Below are 14,309 nucleotides of genomic sequence, written 5' to 3'. Positions count from 1 at the left end.
TATGAAATGCATTTCCTAAGTACACTTAAGTAAAGTGTAATAATATCCATGATGAATAATTATTTACACCAACACCGCCCCTTAAGTGCAACTTAGGGGAATGCACTTAAGTCTACAATGCAACTAAGCAATGCAAGGTGGGTCCCAGCTACTAGGCTATGTTAGGTACCCATGTACAAATGCAAATGCATGAAAACCAATGCAATGAAATCTCTCACAAAGTGGGGAAAGAGAGAAAAACCCAATGGGAAAAAACCCTCCCCCAAAAGAGAGATGAAAAACTAGATACAAAGAACTCTCATAGAAGTATGTGAAGGACAAAACCCTATACGAGGAAAAAGTCCCCCCCATATGAGAGAAGAAGAGAAGCTAGGAAGCCCCCCTTCAATGTGGATTTTGAACCAATGATAGAAGCTCGATGTATGAAGAAACTACTCCATGAATGTCAAACAATATTCCTCCCCTTAGGAAGAAACAAAACCAAAGGTGTATCCATGAAGTCTCCCCAATCATGAAGGGAAGATGTATGAAAAAAAATCATGATGAAAGGAATCTCTGAAAATTGCTCAAGTGTCCCCATGTCAATGCTAAAAGATACCCCCTCCAAAGGTGATAAACTATGCCACACTACTGAAAAAGGTACTCCAAGCTCTAGTGGAGATGGATGTAGAACATGTCTCAAAGACTCACATGTCTCCTCAAAAAATAAAGAGACCTCCTCCAACTGATGTACATAAGTATCCACAATCATGTCAACCTCTAAAGATTGATCATGTAGAGAATGTGCAAGAGGGTCAGAGTGTTCCCTCGCAACAATCAAAGAAGGATCACCTTCATCAAAGAGAAGATCAATGTCATCAATGATGTCTCCCAAATCTGCAATGTAGGATTCCACAAACAAACCTACAATGTCTATCAAGTAATCATCCCATGAATCTGAAGCTGGAAGACAATGAATATCCTACTACACTGAATCACATGAAGGCAAAACTGTTGCACTATCTGCATCATCAGGTGCAATAGGTGATGTGATATCAATATGAGGAGATGAAATACAAGGCTCAAGAATGGGGTCACATGTGAGAATCCCCATGTTCAAGTGTCCAAAGTTCTCCTCAAAAACTGAACCATCACAAGAATTGTGATCATCATGTGTAGAATCATCAAATGTGAAATCATCATCATCAACAAAATCTGAAAAGGAGTATAACTGAAATGCATGATCAACCACCCTATTTGCAATGATAGCTCTAGTCTCCAAGTCTCTAATGAAAATTGACTCAGGTGTGAACTCCACAACTCTCTTAATTGCGCCATGTGTGATTTGATAGATGGAAAGGAGATTGTTTGTCAAGTGGGGTAGACATAACACATCATTGAAGGAGTTGTCCCCAATATCAATAGATCCTTTCCCAATCACATCCATGTATGTATGATTGCCCATCAAAATCTACGGCATGGTGCAAGGCTCAAATGTAGAGAACATAGACTGTGAAGATGCCATATGATGAGAAGCCCCTAAATCTAGAAGCCATCTCTTTGAATCATGACTGATAGTAACACATAGAGCTTTTCCTTTTCTTTTCCAAAAAGAGTGAGTCTTCCAACTTGTAGAAGCCATGAATGCTTTCCCTTTTCCTTTTGAATGTGAGGAAGTGGAAGTTGATGAATCATCCTTCTTGTATACATTAGGCAAATCAATGTTATGTGTGAGCTCATCAATCATTTTAAAATGGCAACAATTCTCCTCATGACCAAAATTTTTACAATAGGCACAAGTAGGTCTCTCCCTCTTTGGTGAGTTATCACTCTTGGAAGAGGATGAATCTCCTTGTTGTGGAGAAGATGGTGTTTTGTCCTTAGGCTTTGATTTCCATTTCTTCTTGTTTGAGTTGTCCTTTCCTTGATTTCCTTTGTTCCCTTGATTTGCCACTAATGCTTGAGACTTAGAAGCCTTAAGAATGCCCATGCTTATCAACTTAGTTTTTTCCATCATCAACATTTCATTGAAAGCATCAAATGTAGGCATTGTGTAGCTTGAACCCATTTTCATCCTATGGGTTTGGAAACTAGAAACAAATGCTGCATATTCTTGTGGAAGCTTGCCTATCAAGTTGAATATCAATTGAGTGTCCTTTGTATCAATGCCACAATCTTTGAGTTGTGCCCTCAACTCATTTGCCTTAGTGACATAATCTTGTATAGTATCAAAGTTCTTGGGATCCAACATGGTGAGATCACTATCAATCTGATATCCCCTAATCTCATCAACTTGACCATACAAGTCTTGAAACTTTTGCCAAACATCCTTGATTAGAGTACACTTCTCAATATGAAAAATGAGATCCTTTGATACATACTTTCTTAAGGTACTAGTTGCCATGATATTTTTAGTGAGCCAATCCAAGTGACCAACTAGATCAACCTTAGGATCAGTGGGAGCAACAATAGTTCCATCAATGTAATGAGTTAGTCGTTTTTCCATAAGTTTACTCCATGCATCAATTTTCCAAGTAGCATAATTATGAGGAGTGAAGAGAGGAAACTTAGAAGAATCCATAGCAATAGAAATGAAGGAACACAAGAGCACAAAAGCACAAGATACACCCCCCCAAATTCACTCAATCAAGAAACCCCCCAAAATGGTGATTTTGGCACTTTATACTTAGTGCATATATAATGGGCCACTTTCAAAACAAGGCAAAGTGGACTTCTGATTTCAATTTACAACTTCTCAAAATGAGATCTAAGAGACTTCAACAAATACTACTAGTGATCTAAACTGAGATCTAAGCAAAATGCAAGTACCAAATATGCCAAAAAAGGCCAAATACTGAAAGTACTATTTCTACTTAAAATCACTACAAACAAATGGTGGATTATGAAAGTAGATGAAAAAATATGAACTTTCAAAAAAAATGGCACCTGAAAAGGAGTCCATATGAGCCCCAAATGAAGCCTCCAAAGTTGTAAAAATTAGGATTTCACGATTTCTGAAAAACCTATATCCGACAAATAGAAAAATCCTACACCATTATATAGATCATAAAATTATACCCCAAAACAAAAAAAATTGCTCGAAAAAAGGAGTTCGGATGAGTGAGATATCGCTATTTGAAAATTGTCTACAAAATTATAATTTCTAGAAAATTTCCGTCGCGGCTTTAAACTTCAAATGCCTCTAGATTTGGCTTCCGAAGTCTAATTTGGATGAAACAAAAGACAAAATTGACTTTCTTGGACCTCCTCAATCCAATGGTAACCTTAGATTTGATCCATCAAGCTTCAATAATAACCTACAATAGAAAATTCCAAAATGAAAGCCCCAAATAGCATCAAATTTCTCTCAATTAGCAAACCAATGACACTCTAATGGCTCTGATACCATGTGAGATTTTGCCAAGATCTAGAGACAATGGAAAGCACAAATAAGAGAGAACAAAATAAATGATAGGAATAAATTGTATTCTATCAAGATGAAAATACTGATCAACTGGATCATCAATCATTACATACAATAAATATGAGCTTGCTTATATAGTCAAGGCTATATAGATATGTGAGCACACAAACATGACATGTGGCTCAATAAGAAACAAGGGTAGGTAGGAAATAGGTGTGGGTAGATAGAAGAAACAATATAATAGTCCACATGAGGTGGATCACCCACTGAATGTGGAGTGTAACAGCAAGATCAACACCATAAAAGGTGGAAATTCTCCTACACACACTATCCCAATGTGGCACAAACACCCAAGTGTCTCATACCCAAACTACTATGAAATGCATTTTCTAAGTAAACTTAAGTAAAGTGTAATAATATCCATGATGAATAATTATTTACACCAACATTATGGATTAAGGAGAACTTGGAAGGTATCCAAGAAAAGGTGACAAAACATATGGTGATACACTGTGACAATACAAGCACCATCAATATATTAAAAAACCCGATAATGCACTCTAAAACCAAGCATATTTCAATAAAATATCATTATCTTAGGGAACGGGTGCAGGACAAATAAGTTAGAATAGAATATGTTCTAACTAAGGAATATGTTGTAGACATATCCACCGAGCTGCTAAAAAAGGATACTTTTGAGTATCTCAGAGGTAATCTAGGGGTAATTCCCTTGCATAATCTAAGGTGAGTGAAGATCAGAACAACATCAATATGGTATGATTTTCCTGAAATTTCTACGTATTTGGATTGATGATTATAGACTACTCCTATTAGGGGGAGCAGTCATTGCATTATCTAAAATAGTATATCTAAGACTACACCTTTGGAATTATTGTCAAAGGGGGAGATTAGTAATTGTTGGCATAACTGACCATGTTGGCACAATTGATTCATCATGAATGGAAGCCAGTGAAAAGGGAGAGTGTGAAAAGGGGGAGTAAAATCATTACTCAAGATCAATCAAAGCTAAGGAGAAGTTTTAAGTGTTATCATCAATAACAAAGGGGGAGATTGTTGGCATAAGTGATGGTGTTGGCACAACCAGTTCATCAGTTAGTATTGTCACTGATGACAAACACTTACTGGTTAATAAGGCCAAACTCATAGGAAAGGAGGTGTGGTAAATCTCATTGGTTTACTCATGGCTACAATCAGTATGGAGGATTTGATGCTTCCCTAATATGCATTATTGACACACTTAAGAAGTGTGTTGGTCGAAGAACTAATCAGTTGAAGGATATACAGAGTAGTTGAATAGTCAATCAAGCACCCGATAGGTGTTGAGATCAGTTTCTTAAAATAGGCAGGTGAAATGATGATGTGGTCACAAGAGGTGACTCAAATTGTATTTTAGTAGTCTTATGCACGACCTAAACACTTTGGATAGACAAGTGATTAGTCTGATTGATGATCAGTGACCGGTGGCAAAAGATGAAGAGTTACACCAATTAACCGATGATACAAGTTGAAGAATGCTTTCCACCGATAATCTCAGAGTGGTGTCTGGTAAGTTGGATGTGATGACCAAAGGTGAGCTAGCCAAGGAGAGATATCCTCAAATAAACCACTAGTGAAGTTTACAATAGTTAACAACCAGTTAAGGCGAGATTTGTGTGGATTTTTTGGTTCACATTAAAAAGATAGTACAAGACCCAGAGGTTAGTAAAATTATGATTTGTGGTGGCAGATAAGGATGAGTTGTTGGTGAGAATTATGGAGAGTGCATAGAGAAAGTGCAGGAAGATTTGAATTTCAAATATACCAATTTTTAGGATCAAACTCATTTAGGAAACAATAGTTGTATGTTGGCAAAATGTGGTATAAAGGTTTTTGGCTAAAACTAAAAAGTTTGACCATAAAAATTGCAAAGTGCAATTTTGAACAAAGGCAATCCAACTAGGTGAGAAGAGGGCAGAACTGCTAAGTGAATAGTGGAGTGGTGAAAAGAGTGTGCAGAGCTCAAATAGTGTGAAGAGTAGAGAAAGAATGCAGAGCACCAGTAGAGTGCAGATCAAGTGTAATCGGTGGTCAAACCAAAGAGCTTCAATTGGATATGATTAAGCTAAGAGTAGCTATTATAGAAGATCATTTTCTCTGTTGTTTTCTAATAACTAAAATAGAAAAATCTCTTAACCAAATGGACTTTAACAGGTCCCTTTGTAAAATCCCTTAACCGATTGACATCTTAATTGATGATCCTAAGTCCTTTAACAAGGCTACCTCTAACAGGGTAAAGGTTCTAACAATCCTTAAAGAAAATCCCTTAATTGGGTGGAACCTAATAGTGTCTTTGTAATCTCCTAATAGGGATGGCTCCTCATCGAGCGTACTCCAGAAGAGTGCACATTTTGTGAGTTTCTACTCACACTGTGGTTTTCTCCCATTTGGGTTTCCACATGATAAATCTTGGTAGTCATGTGTGTTTGATTTTATGTGTGCATGTTTCTTATTAATTCTTCTTATACTTATAAGTGTTAAGTTGGCATAGAAACTTTGATTAAGGTTAAATCTAGTAAAACCAGTATAGTGTTGATTCACCCCTCCCCTCTAAGCACCAGTTGGGACTAACAAACTCTTTATAGGCATGCCAATAGAATCAACAATCTGAGCAATGCCACACAATATATCAATTCCATTCTTATCATTTTGAATCATGCTCTTGAGACCTTCAATTAATAGAAGAGCTTCACTATTAGGGTATTCTTGGGACATCCATTGTTGAAAGTTGTCAAATTGATTATCCATATTTGAAAGTTTATCAATAGATACTCTAGTCAAAGCTTCTTCTTCATCATTGGAATAAAAATTTAGATAAATAGAGATGTTTTTAGGATGAGAGGAATTAGCATTATCCTCATTGAAGAAGTCATCCAAATTAGGCTCCATCTACTTAGTAATTAAATCTTTGGAAGCCTTAATTATAATGCTTTGTCTAACGAGGATAGTGTAGGTAGGACTAATAGTGGTAAAACTCATGCACTAGAGGGAAAGTTTGAATTTGGATTTTGAATTTTGAATTTTAAGAACAAAGTTTGTAAAATTGAATAATGCAAAATTCAAAGAAAGTATGATTACACAATTTGAACTTTGTTGAAAGGAGAAATGACAAAATTTCCAAATAATTTAAGAAATTAATATTTAAAATTAGGGCCAATGGAATACTACTTAATTTCAAAATAAAATTTGTCAGAATTTGAATTTTTAAAATTAGGGCAGATTATAAATAACCACTTAATTTCAATTTTTCCTTGAAAGTTGTGATATTGAAATTGGGAAATATTTTTTATTTTAGAGAGAGAAAAATTGAGAAAATCAACCAATTTTTTGGATTTAAGCAATTAAATACAGTCACAATAGTCTCCCAAAATTTCGAGAAAAAAGCTAGGGACCATGTTGAAAGTGCACACAGTCCTCCCAACTTTTTTGGAAATTTTCAGGGATGAAAGTTACGATGATTTTAAAGCTAACCGCAAAAAATTGGTTGATTCTACGAAGTTTAGATAGGCAAAATTAAGGTTTGAATGTGAAAATAGGACCTTATTAGGGTTTTGAAAAAAACAAGAAATTGAATTGCAAATTTGAAAAAGGTCAAACCTAATCGATAGAGCCACTTTGTAGAATGTTTAGAAAATTGAAATTGATTGAAATTTGCACAAAATCCAATTAATTTTGAAAATTAGGGTTTTAGAACCTAACCACTAAATTTTAAATTTTTGAAAAAGGGAGGGAAATTGAAAATTTGAATTTTAGTCAAGAAGACAAATTTGAAAAAAATCCTAAATCTGAAAATTAAATGTGAATTCAATTTTTGCATAAGTTCAAGTTGATTTTTGAAAATTACAGTATTGACAACTAACCACTTAATTTTGTAAATTTGAATTTGCAAATTGAACAAGACAATGATGAAATTTAATTTTTCAAGCAAAGAAATTTTCAGATCTAAAACAATAGATATAAATTTTTTACAAGACACAAGTTCAATTCCAATTTTTAAAAACTAGGGTTTTGATTGAATTAACCACTAAGTTTTGTAAATTTGCAAGAAAATTAAACTTGTAAATGAAAATCATGCAATAATTTGTAATGTCAAGCATGTAAGATGTCGGGTTCACCAAAATGTAATGATGGTGAAAGAGGGTGATGAAGAAATCAAGAGGAAAGCTTTTCTCTCCTCAAGAGGAGTGAAAGTTTCACAAAAGATTCTCCTTAACCTTTTCACGCACATTACATTTAAAAGAGGGGGGAGAATAAACTAGATCCAATCTCAATAGGAAGAGATTGAATGCTAAGTAAATTGACAGTGGATTTGGAAAGTAAAAGTAACCCCTCTTTTATAATGTAAAATGTAGGATTATGAGATTTAAGACTAAGTATAAAAGAGACAAATAAATGACTATAACTTGAGGTAGGAATGCGGGATGAAGTTGTGCACCTGGAATTGGTAGTAAAATGTCGAGATGAAGCTCCCCTGCAAATTTGAGAAAAAGTTGTCAAGACCATGTTGAAAGTGCACACGATCCTCCGAAAAATCTGTGCAACGAAAAGTTATTTCCACCTCTGAGAATGGAATCCAAATCTGCAAATACAATTGCGCACCTCCAACCTACACACAAAAAACAAAGAAAATGTTGTTGGGATTGGGGGTTTGCCTTAAGTTCAAACCTCGGATTTGGAATTAACCAAATGATGAAAAGTACTTGAAAGGAATGAAAGTAAATGACTGAAATAGAATTCAATTCAAGAGAGGATGCAATTGAAATATTGATAAAGTTGTTTGAAAGGATATGTAGAATTGTATGTCACAAGAGATCTCCTCTTCAATGGTTGAATATTTGACTTGAATGTAACACCTAGCCTTGAAATGAGACTTGATAATTCTCAATGCTTGAAAGGAATGCTTGAATGTTTGAATGATGATAATGATTGTTCACCTTACTTTAAGTTGTATCAGCTGGAGGAGAAAAGGTACACAAGTTTCTTCTCGTTCTTGTTTGTTGGTCTTAATATGTCAAATGTAATTTCTACTACACTTGAGTGTGTTTGTCCATTGCTCTAGGATTTATGTATAATGGTTGAATGTAATGGCTTTATTCATACTATAGGCGTTTCTTCTATTATTTATGATTTGAACCCTAGGTAAATGCCATAATGATATGTATCCTAGTAGTAATTTGTTGCATTATAGTTATGCTTTTGCATCTCTTGTAAATGTAGATATGCAATGCCTATGCATAACCATGATAAAATAGCCAAAATTTTAGAAGCCTTGGCCCAAATGGATAGAAAGATTTAGGAGCTTAGAAATAAGTTTTAGATTTGGGGATCCCCAAATGCCATGCATCTAAATGTATATGCATATGCGTTAAGCCAAAAGGAAGAGGTAGTGTCTGATGAAAGTATTGCAGATTTGAATGAGATGTTGATGTCTTCACAAGATCAGCTGAGTTCTAATCATGACATGTATGTTGTTCAAGTAGCTGAACCCCCTGTTTATTCTCTTGATCCATTGTATGATCAGTTGGGCCTATCATGGGTAGAGCATGACTTCCAAAGCATGCCAACTCAAATCTATAGTTAGATGCCCAAATTTGATGGTTTCAACATATGAGAGTAGAATGCACATGTCCAAAGGTTTTGTAGTTTCATGAAGAAACATTTGTTGAGAGAAGAGGACATGTGCATGAGATTTTTTGTTAGGTCTCTTGATGCAAGCGCTAACGATTGGTACTCAGGTTTCCTTGAGAAATCCTTTGCTTGTTGGGGTGAACTAGTGGGTGCATACATGGAAGAATTTGCAAGAGAACCTATTGATCTTGTCAAAGAATTATCTCAGATTAGGAAGTAAGATGAAGAGACCAGTGTTGCTTTTAATCACAAGTTTGCAAGAGTATTGTCACAAATCCCTGAAGGTTTTAGGCCCAATACCCTATGTTGCATTAGTATGTATTTTCAAGCCTTTGAAGAAGGTTTTAGTACACTATTGGAAGATCTCAAAATAGTTGACATGCAGATGGCCTATGACTCTGTGGACATCATGGATAGAATAAGACATCAATACATGAGATACTTGTTATCTACTAGTCTTAATAATGGTGAAAGTGTGCTAAAGTTGGAAACATGCACATCGATGCATGTGACCGAGAAATTTCAGTCTCAAAAGGAGAAGAATGCATAGTTGACATGGTAGGGATCAAAGAAGAAGAAAAGTGCAGCCTTGAGATTGATGGAATGAATTTGTTTGTGCCTATTCTCGAGAAGGATACCCATCAGAAGAAGACATCAATGAGCAGCACAATGGCAGCATTCAGTGCAGTTAAGGGCAACAACAAGATGAAGAATGCAATTATCCCATTGAAGACCAATGTGCAAGCATGAGCGACAAGAATGAAATTTCAACTATGGATCAACATGAATGCATATAAATTTTTCTATATATGGAAGATTGTGAGTCTTTTAAGCTTGTTGGAGATGCAATCTCCTATAGTGATGAAGTGCTACTTTGTGATCAACCCTTTGAGTTTTCATAGTTTGATTATGGTAGCATTGTTGATCATGAGTTGTAGCTTAAGGATACCACCAACAGTAATGAGGATCAAGAAGAAGAAGAGGTAGAGGATATAGATTAGAGAAATGGTCTATTAAATAGTGATCAAATTTCAGATTTGTTGTCATTTGATTGCTAGAGGCATATGAGTGAAAGTGGTTCTAAATCCTTGTGTTTTTCTAATGCCAAGGATAACACTTTATGTGAGGCCATATATCACACAAGCATCTCTGATTTTTCTTCTACCAATACATGGATCAACACGTAAAATGATAATGCACATGAAGGGGAGATGAATTTTGATTTCCATGATCAAGGTAATGATGGGTCTAATGAGAGTGATGACAAATCCAATTTATCAAGTACATGCTAGACCTTAGCCCCATGCATTGAATCCTATGGTGATGAGTTTTCTATGAGCTAGAGAATTATTTGGAAAACCTTCACATGGATGTAGGATCTGATCTTGACTTTGAGTCAGAAATTTCCAGCGAGCCGGAACCATACTCTTGCGAGTGTATATGAGATTCGGACATCGTTGCCACATCATGCTTGGAAGATGAAGAAATATATGAACCTATGGGTATGTTGGTGCTTCCAAGTAGTCCTTTTTTCTAGAGCAATGAGTTGATGTCCCAAAATCAACCAATATGTGATTCTTTGCCAGATCATGTATTGGAGGAGTGTGTGAAGGAGTCACAAGGTTTGCAAGAGTGTCCTCTTGAGTTTTTTCAGTTTGACATAAAAACTTGTGATGAAATAATTTTAAATGATACCAACTGCATTCTTGTGCAAGAGTTTATTCATTTTCAGCTGGGTGATATTTCCATAAGATGTGATATTGGTTTGCACCTTGATGTGTGTTATAATTAGCATGGTAGCATATTTTTTGATGAGCATGACACATGTATGTCACACAATAATTTGTAATTTTAGTCAGTGCATGGGTTTCAGAAATGTATTGACAGTAAGTGCACTGATAGTTTTTAGTATGGTAGCTGGGTAAGAGATGCCAACATGTTTGATTGGTGGCATCCTAGTTAAACTTTCAAATTGGATTCAATGCAGACTGAAGAAAACAATGTTTATGATAGAGGAAAGTATTTGCTCATCTTTTCAGGTGCCCTTGGGCCATCACATGTGGTTTGATTCTCAAGCCACAATAATTTGGGCCAGAGAAGATCTTTTTTGACTTTGCTCCCAATGGAGTAGGCACTCGGTCTACTCCTCCAAAGATCTAAATTTTTGCCATGCCCACCAGGGGCATGCATCCCTAAGATAGATCCACTATTGGGACTTCAAAAGTTTTGTCTAATTTTGAAGACCAAGGCTCAAAATTTTGTAGATTACATTCAGAATCGCCTTTTAGAACAAGCTTGAGTAGCTCAGTTGGTGAGCTCATACTTTCGTGCCAGAGAATTGTCATGCAAAACCCCTTTGGGGGATTGTTGTATGCCTTATAAGGATTCCATGTGTCTATCTATAGCTTCCTCTAATCATTTATGATGTGTTTGTGAAGTCTCCTTTGGAGGTCTTGAGGTAAGGGTTGTTGTTTGCACATATTTGCACTTTTCTGAGTAGCCCTCTTTTAGGCATCATATCCATTTTCCAAGTGATTTTCAAGCCAAATAGAGAGTTGTTTGTGTTTCTCTTCTATTTTTTGAGCCTACATGCCAAGTGGCTTAGCCGCATGATGTTTTTCTCATTTTTCAAAGCTCATTTCTGGAGCTACTCAGGTACATTTAGTTAAATGTCTAGGTTGCAAAATGTCAAATTTGGTGATCCAGAATTTAGTTTCTTGTGTCCCGAGCATTCCTAGTCAGTGAATCAAAGCATTCCCCCAGGTCCAGTGGTTCAGAAACAATTTTTTTTTAGCCAAGCCCACTTTGGGGCCCGACTAGAGCTGATATACAATGTGACTAGGGAGGCATAAATATTTAAATATTTATTATTTTTAACTGTTTTGAATAAAATAATATTATATTTAAATAAGTGGAGAGCCATTTAATTGACCTTAAAAAATTTTCCATATGAAAGGATAAAAAGAAAAATTTAAATTACTAGAGTGGCACCAGTAAAAATAATTAAAGATTTAAATATTATTCTTTAGTGCCCTTGTTGTAAACTACACGGTGGGCCCATGCAAAATAATTGAAGCGAGTGTGTGAGCTAGTAGGAGGGATGCACTCTCCCCTCTATCCTGGAAGAAGGGAAAGTTGATGAGGAGGCAACAAACTGGAAGGAGGGAACCTTCAACCAGCCACTCACTAAGGCATACAAACTCAACCGGTAATCCCTAATTCAAAATATCCTTACAAAACACCAATTCAAGAAATAGCTCAATGACACCAAACAACACCCTGGAAAACCCCAAGGCTCCACTATGTCCACATAAATACAACTAACACTTCTCAAGTTCTTGTGTGACTACACACACCTTTGCATACATGAGTGGGCTACTACTAGGCTTTAGGGTTTGAATGGCCCACTAGACCAATTCAATGCAACGATCCTTGGAGGGGTGTTCTCACAACACCTTAACACAAATGAAATAGGATTTCATGGTTTAGTTCCATGGGAACATCAAATTTGACTCACTTGCCCACAAAACTGAACTGATTGCTACTAGGCCTCCATTTGAAGGAATTGGGTGATAAATTTTGATGCCCTAGGGTTCTAGACAAACAAATTATTTTTTCAAATACCCTTTTGGGAGTTCTAAACAATATCTCAGTTTTTGGTACCAGGTCAACTTGCAGATATCCCAACCGATACTACACTAACAAACCTAATAAGACTATTAGACCTGTTTGACTGAATGCCTTCCACAAACTAGTTAGGTTCTCTTAATGGATGACCACCACTGACCATGAAAAATTATGCAAACCTCCAAAATAATCTTCTACCACATTCAAACCCTTTCCCAGTGCTCTACCTCTCAATTCTCACGCACTGCACTCATCAAACTAGTCTGTCACATAGAGATACCAGACCTAGGGTTAGTTATCCATCCTCTTCACCCTATTGTGTCCTCTTAATGGCATTCGGTACTGACATATGATAGAGTTTCCTATCATCTCCTATAATTGCAGAGTGTTCAGTTAAGGATTGATAGGCCAAAACCCATTATTGCGGTCAAACCTTGGGGGTTTAAGGGTTTTAGGCTCCCCAGTAAAGATTTGCTTGTAGAATGGGGCAGCGATCACTTCAAGACTCCACATAGAATGAAAACAAAGGTAAAACAATCTAATTTCAGGATCTATGTCATGAGAATTCTTACCAATCAACCTTCATTATGTAATCAACAGAAATTAGATGGTTTTCTAAGTTTCCAACTGTTCTTGATGCTTCAAATTCCTTTCCAAATCGACCAACATGCATTCTTCAGTGTTTGGGGCCTTTAAAGGTGTTTCCCAAATGACCACAACCTCCTCCAACTATTTTTTAAACCGAACTAACCATTGGAGAATCACAACTTACAAAAAGTGCAAAATTGTCAAGACAACAAATTGACAATATGATAGCTTTTGCATAATTTGACCAACTTAGACTCTATACTATCATAGTCCCCCAAAATGATTACATTTGATTCTAAAACATAAAAAATGAATCAAATAGACTTGTGGTCACTTGATCCCTATATTTAGACCATTGTGACCCTCATTGACTCAATTTTCTCTACCAAGCCCTAGATGACAATTTGACCCAAACATGGACAAACTTGTCACACTCCTAGGACATTGAATTAAAAAAAGGACCCATAGGGTCTTATTACATTCCTTATAGGACAATATAAAATCATTTTGTTCTAGGTCATGTCTTCACAGGTAGGTGCTCCTGCACCATACTCCCCATGTGAAATTTGTCTCAAGTCCTCTTAGAGACCAACTGCTACAAATCACCACCCTGTTTTATGGTATCTTCTTCCAACATCCACATAGATTCTAAGTCAGGAAGGCCCTTCCATTTAACTAAGTTCTCAAAATAGGTCTTGTGCCTTGTTTTCTTGGCTTTCCTGCTATCCAAAATGCACTCCATCTTAGGTGGTTCCTTAGGTGGTAAATGTTTTATCCACTCCTCACTTTCATGAATAGATTCACCTACACATTCTCTTGTAGTAGGTCTCCTATACAATGTGAGATCAAAAACATTAAATATAGGTGAAATAGAAATATCATCGGGGAGTTCAATTTTGTAAGAATTAGGACCATATTTATCCAAAATTTTACAAGTTCCAATCCATCTCATCATCAACTTGCTATGGCTTGCCTTGGGAAATCTGTCCTTGCTAAGATGAACCAT

This window comes from Cryptomeria japonica, chromosome 10, assembly GCF_030272615.1.
Source record: "Cryptomeria japonica chromosome 10, Sugi_1.0, whole genome shotgun sequence".
NCBI lineage: Eukaryota > Viridiplantae > Streptophyta > Pinopsida > Cupressales > Cupressaceae > Cryptomeria > Cryptomeria japonica.
The sequence above is the reverse complement of the archived record's forward strand: the minus strand, read 5'-3'. Positions refer to the sequence as shown.